Source organism: Scylla paramamosain, chromosome 6, assembly GCF_035594125.1.
Source record: "Scylla paramamosain isolate STU-SP2022 chromosome 6, ASM3559412v1, whole genome shotgun sequence".
Lineage (NCBI taxonomy): Eukaryota > Metazoa > Arthropoda > Malacostraca > Decapoda > Portunidae > Scylla > Scylla paramamosain.
In genome coordinates this window covers 8,688,891-8,702,500 of record NC_087156.1, presented here as the reverse complement: position 1 = coordinate 8,702,500, position 13,610 = coordinate 8,688,891, and the positions used below count along the sequence as shown (strand labels likewise).

At 39.9% G+C, this 13,610-nt stretch overlaps 2 long non-coding RNA genes across 2 annotated transcripts in view; one reads left to right on the top strand and one right to left on the bottom strand.

Moving 5' to 3' along the window:
- LOC135101096 (uncharacterized) overlaps positions 1-627 on the top strand; it is an 8,809-nt gene extending 8,182 nt beyond the window's left edge. Inside the window, exon 3 of the long non-coding RNA XR_010269017.1 lies at positions 1-627. This exon is cut by the window's left edge and continues 583 nt beyond it. This is a non-coding gene — a long non-coding RNA (uncharacterized LOC135101096).
- A 6,770-nt stretch (positions 628-7,397) lies between these two features.
- On the bottom strand, positions 7,398-8,015 carry LOC135101095 (uncharacterized). The gene is made up of 2 exons (XR_010269016.1): positions 7,626-8,015; positions 7,398-7,495 (listed from the first exon to the last, which is right to left on the bottom strand). It is a non-coding gene; the product is annotated as an uncharacterized LOC135101095 (long non-coding RNA).
- Between the last annotated feature and the right edge of the window lie 5,595 nt (positions 8,016-13,610).

The following is a 13,610-nucleotide window of genomic DNA, read 5'->3' as shown; positions in this document are numbered from 1 at the left end:
AAAGGCAAAGGAACTTGTCTTTAAATATTTCAAAGAATCAAACTAATGCTAAGAATCATGGTTTTGGCCATTAAGGGAGGTTATATGGACATGTGACTGTGATACTTGTTGTGTAATATGAAAACGTGCCTGTGATATTTGTTGTGTAATATGAAAATGTTATATACAGTTATAGATAGATTGACAATTTATTGCCTATCTGCAACATAAACAGGATTACAAACTGAAATTCATTTGGCTAGAGCTCCATATAAGCAACTTCTACAGCATAGCAAACTAAAAGTACTGGCAATCATAGTTACATAATTACTATTATATTTTTAAGTGGTTGAAAAGTGTGGTACTCTTTTACAAACTATTTCTTATACATGTCCATATGTTGTGTAGGTAGAGCTAACCTCCTGCCTGACCTGAGGAATATATAGCAGGTGTGGGGGGGGATGAGATGCATCTATCATGATTGTTGCTTTCTGGAACAGCTTGTCAAAGTGCAATTTTTTTTTTCTCACTCTCCTATTAAAGATAATTCTCACGAGTAGCGGCTCCAGTGCTTTTCTGTTAATTTTTCAATATAGCCAAAAAACATGAGGAAACTGTGGGAATTATTGGGGATCCTTGGTGGAAATAGAGGTCTTATTTTATGGCAGGGGGAAACTAAAACAAGTCATGTAAGCCCCAAACGAAATTGTATAGAATATCACGCCCCTGGAAAAAAAAAGAAAAAACAAAAGTTAAGGTAAACAATAGGATACATATATACAACTTCTCATTTTCATTAATTTGGTCCACTTACCACTAACCTAACCTGACATAGCAACATCACACCTGATCTAACCTTAGCTACCCTAACTGAACCTTTTCAGCCCTTATATTGTTCAGCACTCATTAAGATCTTTACATCTGCATTATTATTATCATCATTATTATTATTATTATTATTATTATTATTTATTTATTTTTTTTTATGGAGGAAGGACACTGGCCAAGGGCAACAAGAAAAAAAAACAATAAGAAAAAAAATGCCCACTTAAATGCCAGTCCCATAAAATGGTCAAAGCAGTAGCAAAAATTGATGAATAAGTGTCTTGAAACCTCCCTCTTGAAGGAATTCAAGTCATAGGAAGGTGGAAATACAGAAGCAGGCAGGGAGTTCCAGAGTTTACCAGAGAAAGGGATAAATGATTGAGAATATTGGTTAACTCTTGCGTTAGAGAGGTGGACAGAATAGGGGGTGAGAGAAAGGAAAAAATCTTGTGCAGCGAGGCCGCGGGAGGAGAGAAGGCATGCAGTTAGCAAGATCAGAAGATCAGTTAGCATGAAAATAGTGGTAGAAGACAGCTAGAGATGTAACATTGCGGCGGTGAGAGAGGCAGAAGACAGTTAGTTATAGGAGAGGAGTTGATGAGACGAAAAGCTTTTTGATTCCACGGAGTTGATGAGACAAAAAGCTTTTGATTCCACCCTGTCTAGAAGAGCAGCATGAGTGGAACCCCCCAGACATGTGAAGCATACTCCATACATGGACGGATAAGGCCCTTGTACAGAGTTTCTGCTGGGGGTGTGAGAAAAACTGGCAGAGACGCCTCAGAACACCTAACTTCATGGAAGCTGTTTTAGCTTGTGTGATGTGAAGTTTCCAGTTCAGATTATAAGTAAAGGACAGACCGAGGATGTTCATTGTAGAAGAGGGAGACAGTTGAGTGTCATTGAAGAAGAGGATGTAAGATGATGGTAGGACTTCGCAGTTTCCTTGTTTGCAAGTAAATCTATAAACAAGTAAACAAGGAAACTGCGAAGTCCTACCATCACCTTACATCGGCATGACTACTACAAAACTTTGTCAACGGTTAACAATGCACTTAGCAGCAGGCGCCTCTAAAAAAAATACATCTAATGGAAGAACATGGCATCGCTATTACAAGAAAAACCCTAGAAGAAAGCACAGAAATAATCGATGGATGTAACGATGGACGACGCCTAAGCATCTTAGAAGCCCTCCACATGAAAGAAAATAATCCGAAGTTAAACACTCAGTCAGAAGACCTTCAAGTCCTACCAAGCATGAAGAAATCAAGAAAGAAAACCGTAGCGGCAACCTCACCGAGCCACGCGACAAAGCAGCCAATCAGCGGCTCCGCCCATAGTGCGTAGCTCGTTCTGATCCTGTGTGGGCTGCATATAAGGCGCGCAGAGAGCAGACAACCATATCACAGGACACACACGACCAGGCACACGACTTTTTTCACTGCAGCAACACCTTCACCGCTCCACTCTGCTTCTTTGCAAGAGTTTCACGTGTACTACTGGACTTAGTTTCTTGAAGAGTTAGTGGACTCTGTCTCTAACATCTACTTCCAAGTCAACAACTGGACTTAGTTTCTACAAGAGATAGTGGACTCTGTCTCCAACACCTATTCGTTCCACTCCTATTTCTTCAGAATCCTAGATCTACTACTGGACTTAGTCTCCACATGAGAAGTTGGACTCTGTCTAAGACTACTCTATTGCTGACTGCCTTCAGACTCCTCGACTTAGTCTCAGGACTTGTCCCCCTGCTCTGTGTTGGGACTCTGTTTTTGGCTGCACTACTGAAGAATTCACCCCCGTCTACTGGGTGTTCTGCCCCAACAACTGGGAATTTTTCCCATTATAGACATTCCTGTTGCTCAGAGTTGGCAGTTGTTACCAGGAGGGCGGGAGCCGCCCTCCGAGCTGAGGCACCTCGGTAACACACTCCACTCACTGAGTATTTGCAGGGCTTTACTTTACTTACCTATCCTTTTCATCCTTCGACCTTCTTTGCCCACTAGCTGGACCGGTACGTGGTACAAAGGTGAACCCCTTGGGCTTGCATCAAGGGGGTCCCTCTAGTCTAGAGGGATGCTTTAAGGAAGCGACCGGTCTAGGGCCTTAGGGATACAGGACGTCTCTCAGGAGGCAGCTTCTCCCTGCCTTACGACGGCGGAGGCCGTTGGAGGAGAAGCTATAGGTAGACTCTTCCCTAGGTATCTGTGGTTCTGCTCCTTGGAGTAGTCTTGTCTTTAAGCATCAGGCTTAGTTCAGTCTTGGGTTGGCTGGTCTCTGGCCGGGGAGATCGAGTAGCGATCAGCCCTGGTCGGGGGAGGTCGAGTCCTGGGCTGTTCTAAGCCGCACATAGAAACTGACACTCTACACATTTGCACACTTTCTGTAACAATTCTGCTCCATCATGCCAAGAGTCAAGATAAAAGCAAGAGACTCTAAAGACCCAAGAAAACAATCATCTATACTAGGAATTCTATCAAACAATGATATATACGTCACAAAACTGATACCTGTGAATGACGGTTTCATAGTAATCACCTCCACAGATGATGACCTTGATAAGATTTTCCAACAACAGATAGCGTCGAATCTAGAAGAACACGGCTTCTCCCCTCAAATTCTTCCGGAACTGAAAGCTGAAAGATCCATAATAGTTTTCAATGTAGACCTACATATTTTCAAAAACACAGAAGAGGATATAGCACAAAAACTACTGCAGCACAATTCTTGGATTACCACCATCAACAATATTTTTAAATTTCCAAATTCCAAAACCATGAAAATAACATTTGGAGATGCAGCAACAGCAATCAAAACAGCAGATCAAGGTATTAAACTCTTCCAAATGAACATCCCAGGACACCAGATTCGACAAGAAAAATTCTACAATATCCAAACCTGCCCTAGATGCATTAGAAGACCACAATACCAATTCATGTCCTCACCAGAAAGATTTTAAAATTTGTTCAGAATGTAATGATACAACACACACTTGGCGGGAATGTACCAACTTAATCAAAAAATGCGTAAACTGTGATGGGGAGCACAGGACGATGTCAATGAAATGCCCCAAAAGAAAAGATATAATCAAGGAAAAGAGGGAAAAGGAAAAGGGCATCAAATCATACGCCAATGTGACAAAGAATCAATCAACTCCCTGGAACATCTCTACATCATCACCAATGCCCATTAACAAGGAACTCCACCTGAAGATTTATACATGCATGCTGCACGCCCATATTATGAATATAACAGAACCAGGATGCTATGAGAGGGAACCGAACTCCAGTTTAACTGTCAATAACCTTCCCAGTATCAAAATTCCTAAAACACCAGACTCTACTAAACCCTCACACGAGAAGAGGAAGATGGAGGAAAAGGAGGAGATTAGAACTCTAAAACTCGAGAGGATGTTAGGGGAGACTACAACAAAGGATTAAAGAAAGCTAAAGACAATGAAATTTGCAGGGAATCCTCAGAAATAGGAAATACCACCACGTACCAGTCCACTCGCAAAACCAGACTAACAATAAAGATATCCAACTAAAAATCTACACCCCTGAAAGCTCAGGCTGGCCTGATGATATGACACCAAAGGATCTGACCACAAGAATGATTGACAATATACTAAAGTACACTTATTCGGACCATACAATAGAAGACACAGAATTACTCAAATTATTAGCATCCAATGAAATTAAATTTGACAATTCATGCTGGAATATGGTAGATGACAGTGTTTTTAGGAAAATTAGATCGGGATATCTGGCCGACAAAACACCGCTGCCGAAAGACATACTAAGGAGAAACAGGAAACAGTGTAAGTAAATCAGAACACAAACAAGTAAAACTATCAGCGACATCATACACCAAAATGGCTACTTATACATTGAAAATTATTCAACACAATGTTCAGCATTGGTACAACAGTCGAATTGCACTATCAAACATTTATAAAGACATTGATCCTGACATCATCCTACTAAACAGTCATTGCATACCAGATAACCAAACCATGAAAATTCCATACAATAGCATCATAAAGAAAAAAAAAACACCTTAAACCACCACGCTAACGGCACTGCAATTGCATTCAAAAAGCCTAAACTACAAGGCCATTGATGACTTTCTTTCTGACATATTAGCAATTGAAATTGAAACCTCAACAGGTAAAATTATATTTGCAACTTTATATCAGCCACCTGCTCGTACATTTATACCTACTCCTGACTTCACAAAACTTTTCAGACGACAGACACCAGTTTACATGATTGCAGACCTGAATGCCAACCACCCATGCCTGGGCTACCAACATTCTAATACAAAAGGCAGACAGATACACACTCTAATACACAACAGAACCATAGAGCACATTGGCCCCAACTTTCCAACATTTTACACACAAGGGAAAGGCACCACACCAGATATTATACTCACTAATTACAGAACATATCATAATACTTTTATAACTCCTGGCCCGCTCACCACCAGCGATCATATTCCCATAATTATGACGGTTTCAGCCTCACCTATATTGACCCCTGCACCATCTAGACTGAATACACAAGTGGCAGAGTGGGATAAATTCAAAGAGTACATAGATAACAAATTAAATTACGACAACTTAAATCTCACTGAACTAGAGAATATAGACACTGCAATAGACAACTGGCATAATTCCATAGACTCTGCAATCAAAAACTATATCCCAATCACCAACTACCGTCAGTTACCAGCACCAAAACTAACTGAGGACACAAAACAAATAATAGTGAGATTTAACGCCATAAGGAATCATTCACATCAATACGGATGGAACTTCTATCTCTTCAGAACATAGATACCTCCAAACTATACACGAAACAAAGCTAATAGAAGAGAGCAACAGGAACTGGCAACGCTTAATTGAGGAAACCGCCACCATGTACAGGAACCCAGAAAAATTCTGGAACAAAATCAAGATAATCACAGCTAACACCTCTCCGGACCCTCAGTGTTTGCAAGATCACTCCAACACTAAAATATACACCGAAACAGGAAAAGAACAATTATCGTCAACATTGGGCTCAGATATTCAATAATGAAGAGGAAGAGGAAGATAATAATGACGGGGTTCAACATTATATGCAAAACAATCTGCACAGAATTACACCATACGACTATTCTGACACTACACGCCTGGGAACAAGAATCGTAGACAAAAGGATCACAACTGCCGAAATCAAACAAACAATCAAACAAACAATCAAGCAACTTAAGAAAACAAGCCCGGGAGAAAGTGGCATCAATAAAACCATTTTACAACATCTTCCTGACAACGTACTTACAAGACTCTCTCATATATTCAATAACACCCTGTCAGCTGGCTATTTTCCAGACAAATGGAAAAAAGCAATTGTAAGGCTTATTCCAAAACAAGAAAAATCACCCCACAAAGTAGAGAACTATCGTCCTATTTCACTGCTTGAAGTACCAGGAAAAATACTAGAAAGAATTATCAATAAAAGACTTATAACACATTTAGAAATCAATAATATGTATAATGAAAACCAATTCGGATTTAGAACAGGGAGAGGCACCACACATGCCCTCGCAGTGATCACTGAACAAATCGCACAGCATAAAGCAGGTTCGGGACAGTGTCAGGTAATCCTAAGAGACGTTACCAAAGCATTTGACAAGGTCTGGCACACTGGGCTAAAATACAAGATTCTACAATTACAACTACCCGTTACTATTGAAAAATTTCTCTGTGACTTCCTAGACGACCGTTGTGCAGCAATAAAGATCATGAACCACATAGGCCCAACATTTGATTTAGCCTGCGGAGTCCCACAAGGGAGTGTCCTCTCTCCAACTCTATATACGATATACACCAATGATCTTGAAACATTCAATAGGCACATAAACGTGTGCTATGCTGACGATATAACACAAATAATAGGGTATCCAGACAAATGTAAGAATATGATGAATAAACAGACAGAGCGGGCAGTTCTACAAGTGAACAGATTTGGGAAATCTTGGAAGATTCGGACAAATCTCATGAAATTCACACCACTACACCTGGGTGCCTGAGGAACTAAGCCACTGAATATAGATGAAGATCTAATAGAATTCCAACCTGAGGGTAAATGTTTAGGACTACATATAACAACAAATGGGTATTACAAACACACACAGGACAGGAAAAATAAAGCACTTGCAGCTCTAAAGAAGCTCTATAGACTACAAGAAATGCCAAACAAAATCAAAATTCACTTAGTTAAAGCACTAGTGCTTCTGATTCTAGATTATCCTCCAATACCCGCCCATTCTTTCAGCAAAACCCAGATAAGTAAGTTACAGAAAGTCCAAAATAAAGCCTTAAGATATGCGACGAATCAAAGATATCCATACACACTGAACACTATTCAAATACATGAAATGACAAATACACTACCCCTAAACATCAGACTGCATGAAAGAGCTAAGAGAATATGGAATAAATTAGAAAACCTTGAACACCATGCCATGGTTAAACTGAAGGAAAACAGAGAAAATATTACTAGATACAACCGGAATTTTCCTAGTAGCCTAATTTTATATAATACTGTACCTGAACCGATATATAAATAACACTCACCACACTCACCTGAAGCGGTTGTAAAACCAAAGTGAAAGAATCGACTTCCTCCGCACTCCTTCACTCCTGAAAAGGAAAAACAATATCAATACATGTATATACAAAGACCAATTGCGAGTAAAATTGACCTAGAGAACTCGGGATCCCTTTCCCTGTGCTCCGCGCCCTGAGTTGCCGGGCGGGGGTGTTGTCTTACGCGGTGTGTGAAGCAGGGTGGTTTCCCGTAGGCAGCGCCTTCCCCCGGCAAGGGGTGGTGACCACCAGCTCTGTCGGCAAACATCTGGCAGCGGGGAGAGGCGGAGGAAGACTGTGTATCACATGTCTAAAAACTCACAAGATCTCAAAAAAAAGGAAATATTAATAATAAAGTTTAATGAGAAGGCAGATTACCTTCACACAAACCTAGTACCTCATCTTTGCTCCGCGCCCTGAGTCGTCGGGACGTTGGGGCTGTCAACACGGCAGTCAGGAGCAGAGTGGCTCCCCGTGGTCAGCCCTTCCCTCCCGGCGAGGGGTGGAGGCCACCAGTAGTGTCTGCAGGCACCTGGCAGTAGAGAGAGGCCAGAGTGGACACTGTTACATTTTACAGTAACATCGCTTATTATGTAAATATAATATATATATATATATATATATATATATATATATATATATATATATATATATATATATATATATATATATATATATATATATATATATATATATATATATACTGGTGGAGGCCACCAGTAGTGTCTGCAGGCACCTGGCAGTGGAGAGAGGCCAGAGTGGGATCTGCTACATTTTACAGTAACATCGCTTATTATGTAAATATATATATATATATATATATATATATATATATATATATATATATATATATATATATATATATATATATATATATATATATATATAAAACCAAGTTAAGGATAAAGGTGGCGGTTGGGTTAGCCAGGCTCTGCATATAAAAAAAATAAATAGAAAAAAATAATAATAATAAAAATTATAATGATAATGGTAATATTGGTAATGAAAGATAATAGCAACCTTCTAGGTTGGGTGATTAAACCTAGGGCATAGTGTACTGCTATCAAAAACTTCATGTAAAAATAGCAATGTGGCCTGCCCACAATCTTTAATCTACTACTTTCCTTCAGTTTCTTTTCTTTTACTTCTTCTGTCCAAACTCTTCATTATTCTCAATCTTTCTATAAGAAAACAGAAACAGAAACAGACAACTTCACTCTCACCACCAACAACGCAAAGAGAACAATCACCAGCTACTGAAGAAGGGTCAAGGGACCCGAAATCCGGATCTAGCATCCATGGTTAGCTACGGCCAAACCATAAGCAGTCTTGAAAAAATAATATAAGACACTGCTAAGGTAGAGATAAAATACCTTGAAGAAAATAATTAATGTAGAGATTGCCATCACTTTTAATAATTATATATATATATATATATATATATATATATATATATATATATATATATATATATATATATATATATATATATATATATATATATATATATATATAATTATATACACCATTAAAATCTACAAAATTATACACGGGGGGCGTGCAGAGCCTTCTTCCCTCCCCAATTTTGGAGACAGGCAATGACATTCGGGGATATGATCGGCTGCGGGCGGTATTGAGACAAAGTACACCTACAGAGTGGGAATACACGTCCCGGACACGTAGCCTACCCAGCTTGAAGCTTCTAGTATAATATTTATTTCCGCAGCCACTCATATTCCCCACATAAATTTTCTTACTTCCCCTTGCCCATTCAATTTGAGTCTCGCCCAGTAATTAGTAGCGGAATCACTCTTGACAACTGCAGGCAGACATTGAGCGGTGAATGACCCTCCTGTGTAATGGTGAACACCAGTTTGTAGTCGCGTCTCTTGTAGTGGGCTTGTTTTGTGTTAAATACTACTGCATCAGGCTCCTAGAGGGTGCTTGACCTGCAGAGGATTTCTTTTAGTAATTGGCTGTGTAGTGAACTTTACTCCCTCTTCATGTCTTGATAAGGACTGTCGTCCTGGAGGCAGTAAACAACATCACTCGGCTTGAGGCTATAACGCGCTGTTGGACAGTGGGAAGGTTTGTTACAAATGCGATTGTCCAGGAATTTATACCTCGACCAGGTATGTGTTAGTGCTTGTTATAAATGATTTCCCTAGACGTGGTTGCGATCCTTTCACAACGATGGGAGTTAATTATTAATGTATTTCCCTCGTCTCTAGATGGGTAAAACAGACTGGTGACCTCAATTAGTGTGATCTAGCGATACGAACGTTGTTGAGAAGGTTGTAGGATTCACGAGGGAGCCTGTACTCTCATATTTGAGCCCTGCACTGGGTCCATAAGGTTCAGGGAAGCTAGTTCAGGTGCGGCAGGTTTGTGAAGGGGCTGGAAACTGTGGATGTGACATTTTACTCAAAGAAGGCCAAGAGGCGACTCTATATAAGTGTTTAATGTCATTAAAAACATTGATCACATTGACTCCAGTAAGAATTTCACGATAATTTTTAATGCGATAATGCGATAATTACATGCGCGGAAACGGTTCTACAATATAGTCATAAACGTATGGAATGGGCTTTCTCAGGACGTAATAGACTGCAATATCATAGAATCTCTTAAACACAGTCTTGATATATATTTTGCCACAAATACGTAGTTGACAGCGTTTGTTACGGATTACTTTCCTTGCCTACAGGAAGTGGAGTAGCTTATTTAATTAATTATTATTATTATTATTTTACCTTTAAATTTTCTTTTCTTTTACTCCTCTAACCCCATAAGGTATTTATTTCAGACCTGTTTCCTGAACGGCTTATGCCAGAGGGAGTGGAGGGTGGGGAGAAAGACTTTCTGCTTTGCTGTCATTTTCCTTTACTATCACCTTTCTATTCCTATGTCAGGTCACCTGGTAAGGACTGCAAGGTCTGTTGTGGCATCTCTCTCTCTCTCTCTCTCTCTCTCTCTCTCTTTCTCTCTCTCTCTCTCTCTCTCTACACATACACATTATATCACACATTGTATTACACATTATATCTAATGTACTTTCATATCTAATTTCTATGTATCTATCTCTTCCAACTCTAGGTCCAACTCAAGCTGTTTAAATTCTAATTCAGCTTGCCATGGAAGCATCCTGATGGCGTGCCTACAAGAACAGTTCACATACATATGAATAAGGTTATAAGCGTCTCCTATATATATATATATATATATATATATATATATATATATATATATATATATATATATATATATATATATATATTACTCCATCGATTGGGACGGGTTAGCAGCGTAGTGTTAGCCAGTCCACAGCGTGTTCTCTATGGTCGCAGGGGATTCGCGTTGCTGTCGTAACGTAGTAGCAATACGTCCGTAACGCGTTCACAGCGCATTCGCAGCGCGTTTGCTAAAGCCCCATCACACTTTCAAGATTCTCGTCACGACAGCGTCAAGAATATAATTTTTAGTGGTCGTGACATTCGGTCACGATTATTGGTCCGTCACGACAGCGTCACAACGGATCTATGACCGTCACGACATCACGACAGCGCCATGACAACGTCACGATTTGAGGAATATCGAAATTCAACGTTCATTTTTGCTCTCACGACAAGGTGACGATGGGCAAGACAGAGTTACGACAAGTCCTGACACGATGGTGTCATGATAACATCACAATTATATCCTCACGGGGTGACCGCGGGAGATACGAAAAGGGATGGGACAGACACCAGAGACCACAGTTGCGCGAGTACCTGCGTGAATTACATTCTGCAGCACCTGCACTTCTATGCAATGGATCTCAGTGGTATGCTGCTGACAGACCAGAACGTGCAGAAGTTGGTGCTACTGTATGAGCTGAGGTTGCAGACCATCCATACTCAGACACTGCTAGTAAAATACAGAACTCACCTGGAAAAGAAGAACATGGCGACCAAAAAGTAAGGAAGGAAGAGATCTTTGTAGGTGCGACCCTGGATAGCCAGAACACAGTCTGCTTAGTGGGAGCACCAGTTACAGAAACTGTTCACCCAGTACAAAACTATGATAAGGCTATGAGTATTAGCCTTGTGATCATGATGTCGTGACGCATTTGTAGGTCTGTATTGACGCATGCACCGTCTACGTAGCGTTATTGTGATGCATTCTTAGCTCCATCGTTACGCAGTATTTTGAAAAGTCAAACAACTGTCAAAATAATTACCTCTTTCGTTGCGCTGTCGTAACGTTCTTTTGGTCATGATTACGTCACGACGGATCTATGACGGTCATGATTGCGTCACAAAAAATCTATGACCGTCAGGACAACGCCACGACGGACTGAATAGTCATCGTCGAGGTCCCCGATTTTTTTTTACGCATGCAGAAAATATTGAGGACAGCCCCATAATGACCTACGACCGTCAAGACTCGTCATAACTGACTTCAAAACTGCGTCATGACACAGCTATGACCGCTATTCTTGACCCTGTGATGACGAGAATCTTGAATGTGTGACGGGGCTTAAGCATGAGTCGCTATGCATTCGCAGTAGGATTGCCGTTCAGAAAGTCGCAGCAGGGTCTCGGTGGAATCGCCATCAAAACTTACCAATATGAGAATGGGGCTTTAGTAACTAATAATGCACAGGGTACTTTATTATCCTTGTTATTATTTTCATTCGTAAAAATTACCTTGACTTTATTTGAGCGTAGTTTTGACAACGGTTTGATGAATATAGTATGTATGTCGAAGGATTTTACATTTTGATAACTCATCAGTCAAGACTACACTGGAGTGGAGATGTTACAATTCATAATATCATCAGTTAATTAGTTTAGTATGTCAGCAAAAGGGACAGTAATATCGTCCTACATTGATCTGCCCACTAAATCTGTATCGATGGACTACGCTAGGAAGGAACATCAGCGCTGCCTACGCACCATTGCCTTGACTGCGAGAGTCGTTGACGGCGTCATTCGGGTGGTGGTGTGGCCGCTTGTCAAGCGTCTAGCGGTAGCTGACTTATGGCGAAACACAGGTAATGGTGCGCTCTGATTTATGGCCCAGATATTGGCTTCTCATACACGAGGGGAGGAGGAGGTTGTCATTATCGTGGTGATGATGTAGGGAAGGTAAAGTGGCCCACTGATCGCTTTGAAATTGAACGAAAAGTTGTAACAGCCAATGTGTGGCAGTCGGAAAACATTTAATTATTTAACAAGTTAGAAAAAAATAGTGCGATGGTGAAGAAGGATGATAAGAGAAGATGGAAGAAAGGAGCAGAGGGAGAAGAAAAAGAAAGAGAAAAGGTGGAGGAGGAGGAAGAGATGATGGACAAATAATCATCATCATCATCATCATCATCATCATCATCATCATAATAATAATAATAATAATAATAATAATAATAATAATAATAATAATATCAAGAATAACAGTAATAATAATAAGAAGGAAAAGAAAAGAAGAAGAAGAAGAAGAAGAAGAAGAAGAAGAAGAAGAAGAAGAAGAAGAAGAAAAAGAAGAAGCAGCAGAAGAAAGAAGAAAGGAAGAGGAAAAGGAAAAGAAGTAAAGGAAAAATAGGAGTAAAGGAAGAAGAACGATAAAGGAGGTGAAGGAAGAAAAGAAAAAAAAAATCGTCAAGGAGACAAATCCAGGGAAAACTTTTGGAATAAATTGGCTACCATGTCTTGACTTGCGTCAAATAGAATTTATGAAGTATTTTCTCTTCCGCCATGTTCGACTTACGCCTTGGGAATTTATGTTAGTGTTAAGAGGCACCGCGTGAGGAATGAATGGGAGGAAAAGACCGGAGGCAAACATAACTGAGAAGTATAGGGAGGCGATGAAAGAGTGTCACGGATGCGTGGTTTGTTTTCAAGGTAATTATTTTCTTGCTTGTATTTGAATGAGAAGCATAAAGAGTGGAAGGAAAGTGAGACTGGTGGTCGAGATATTTGGAAATTGGTCTTATTGTATGAATTATTACGTAAAGGAAGTGGAAGAGCTTCAGCTTCTTGTTTTTATTTACTTTTTTCTCATTGGAGAGAAAATTTGTTAATTTAATGCCATATAATTTTCTTCAGCAGCTGCAATTTGTGTTGGATATATTGTGCTCTATCCTGTTGCTTCACTCACATGAGGATTAGTCAAAATACCGGCTTCAGGAATA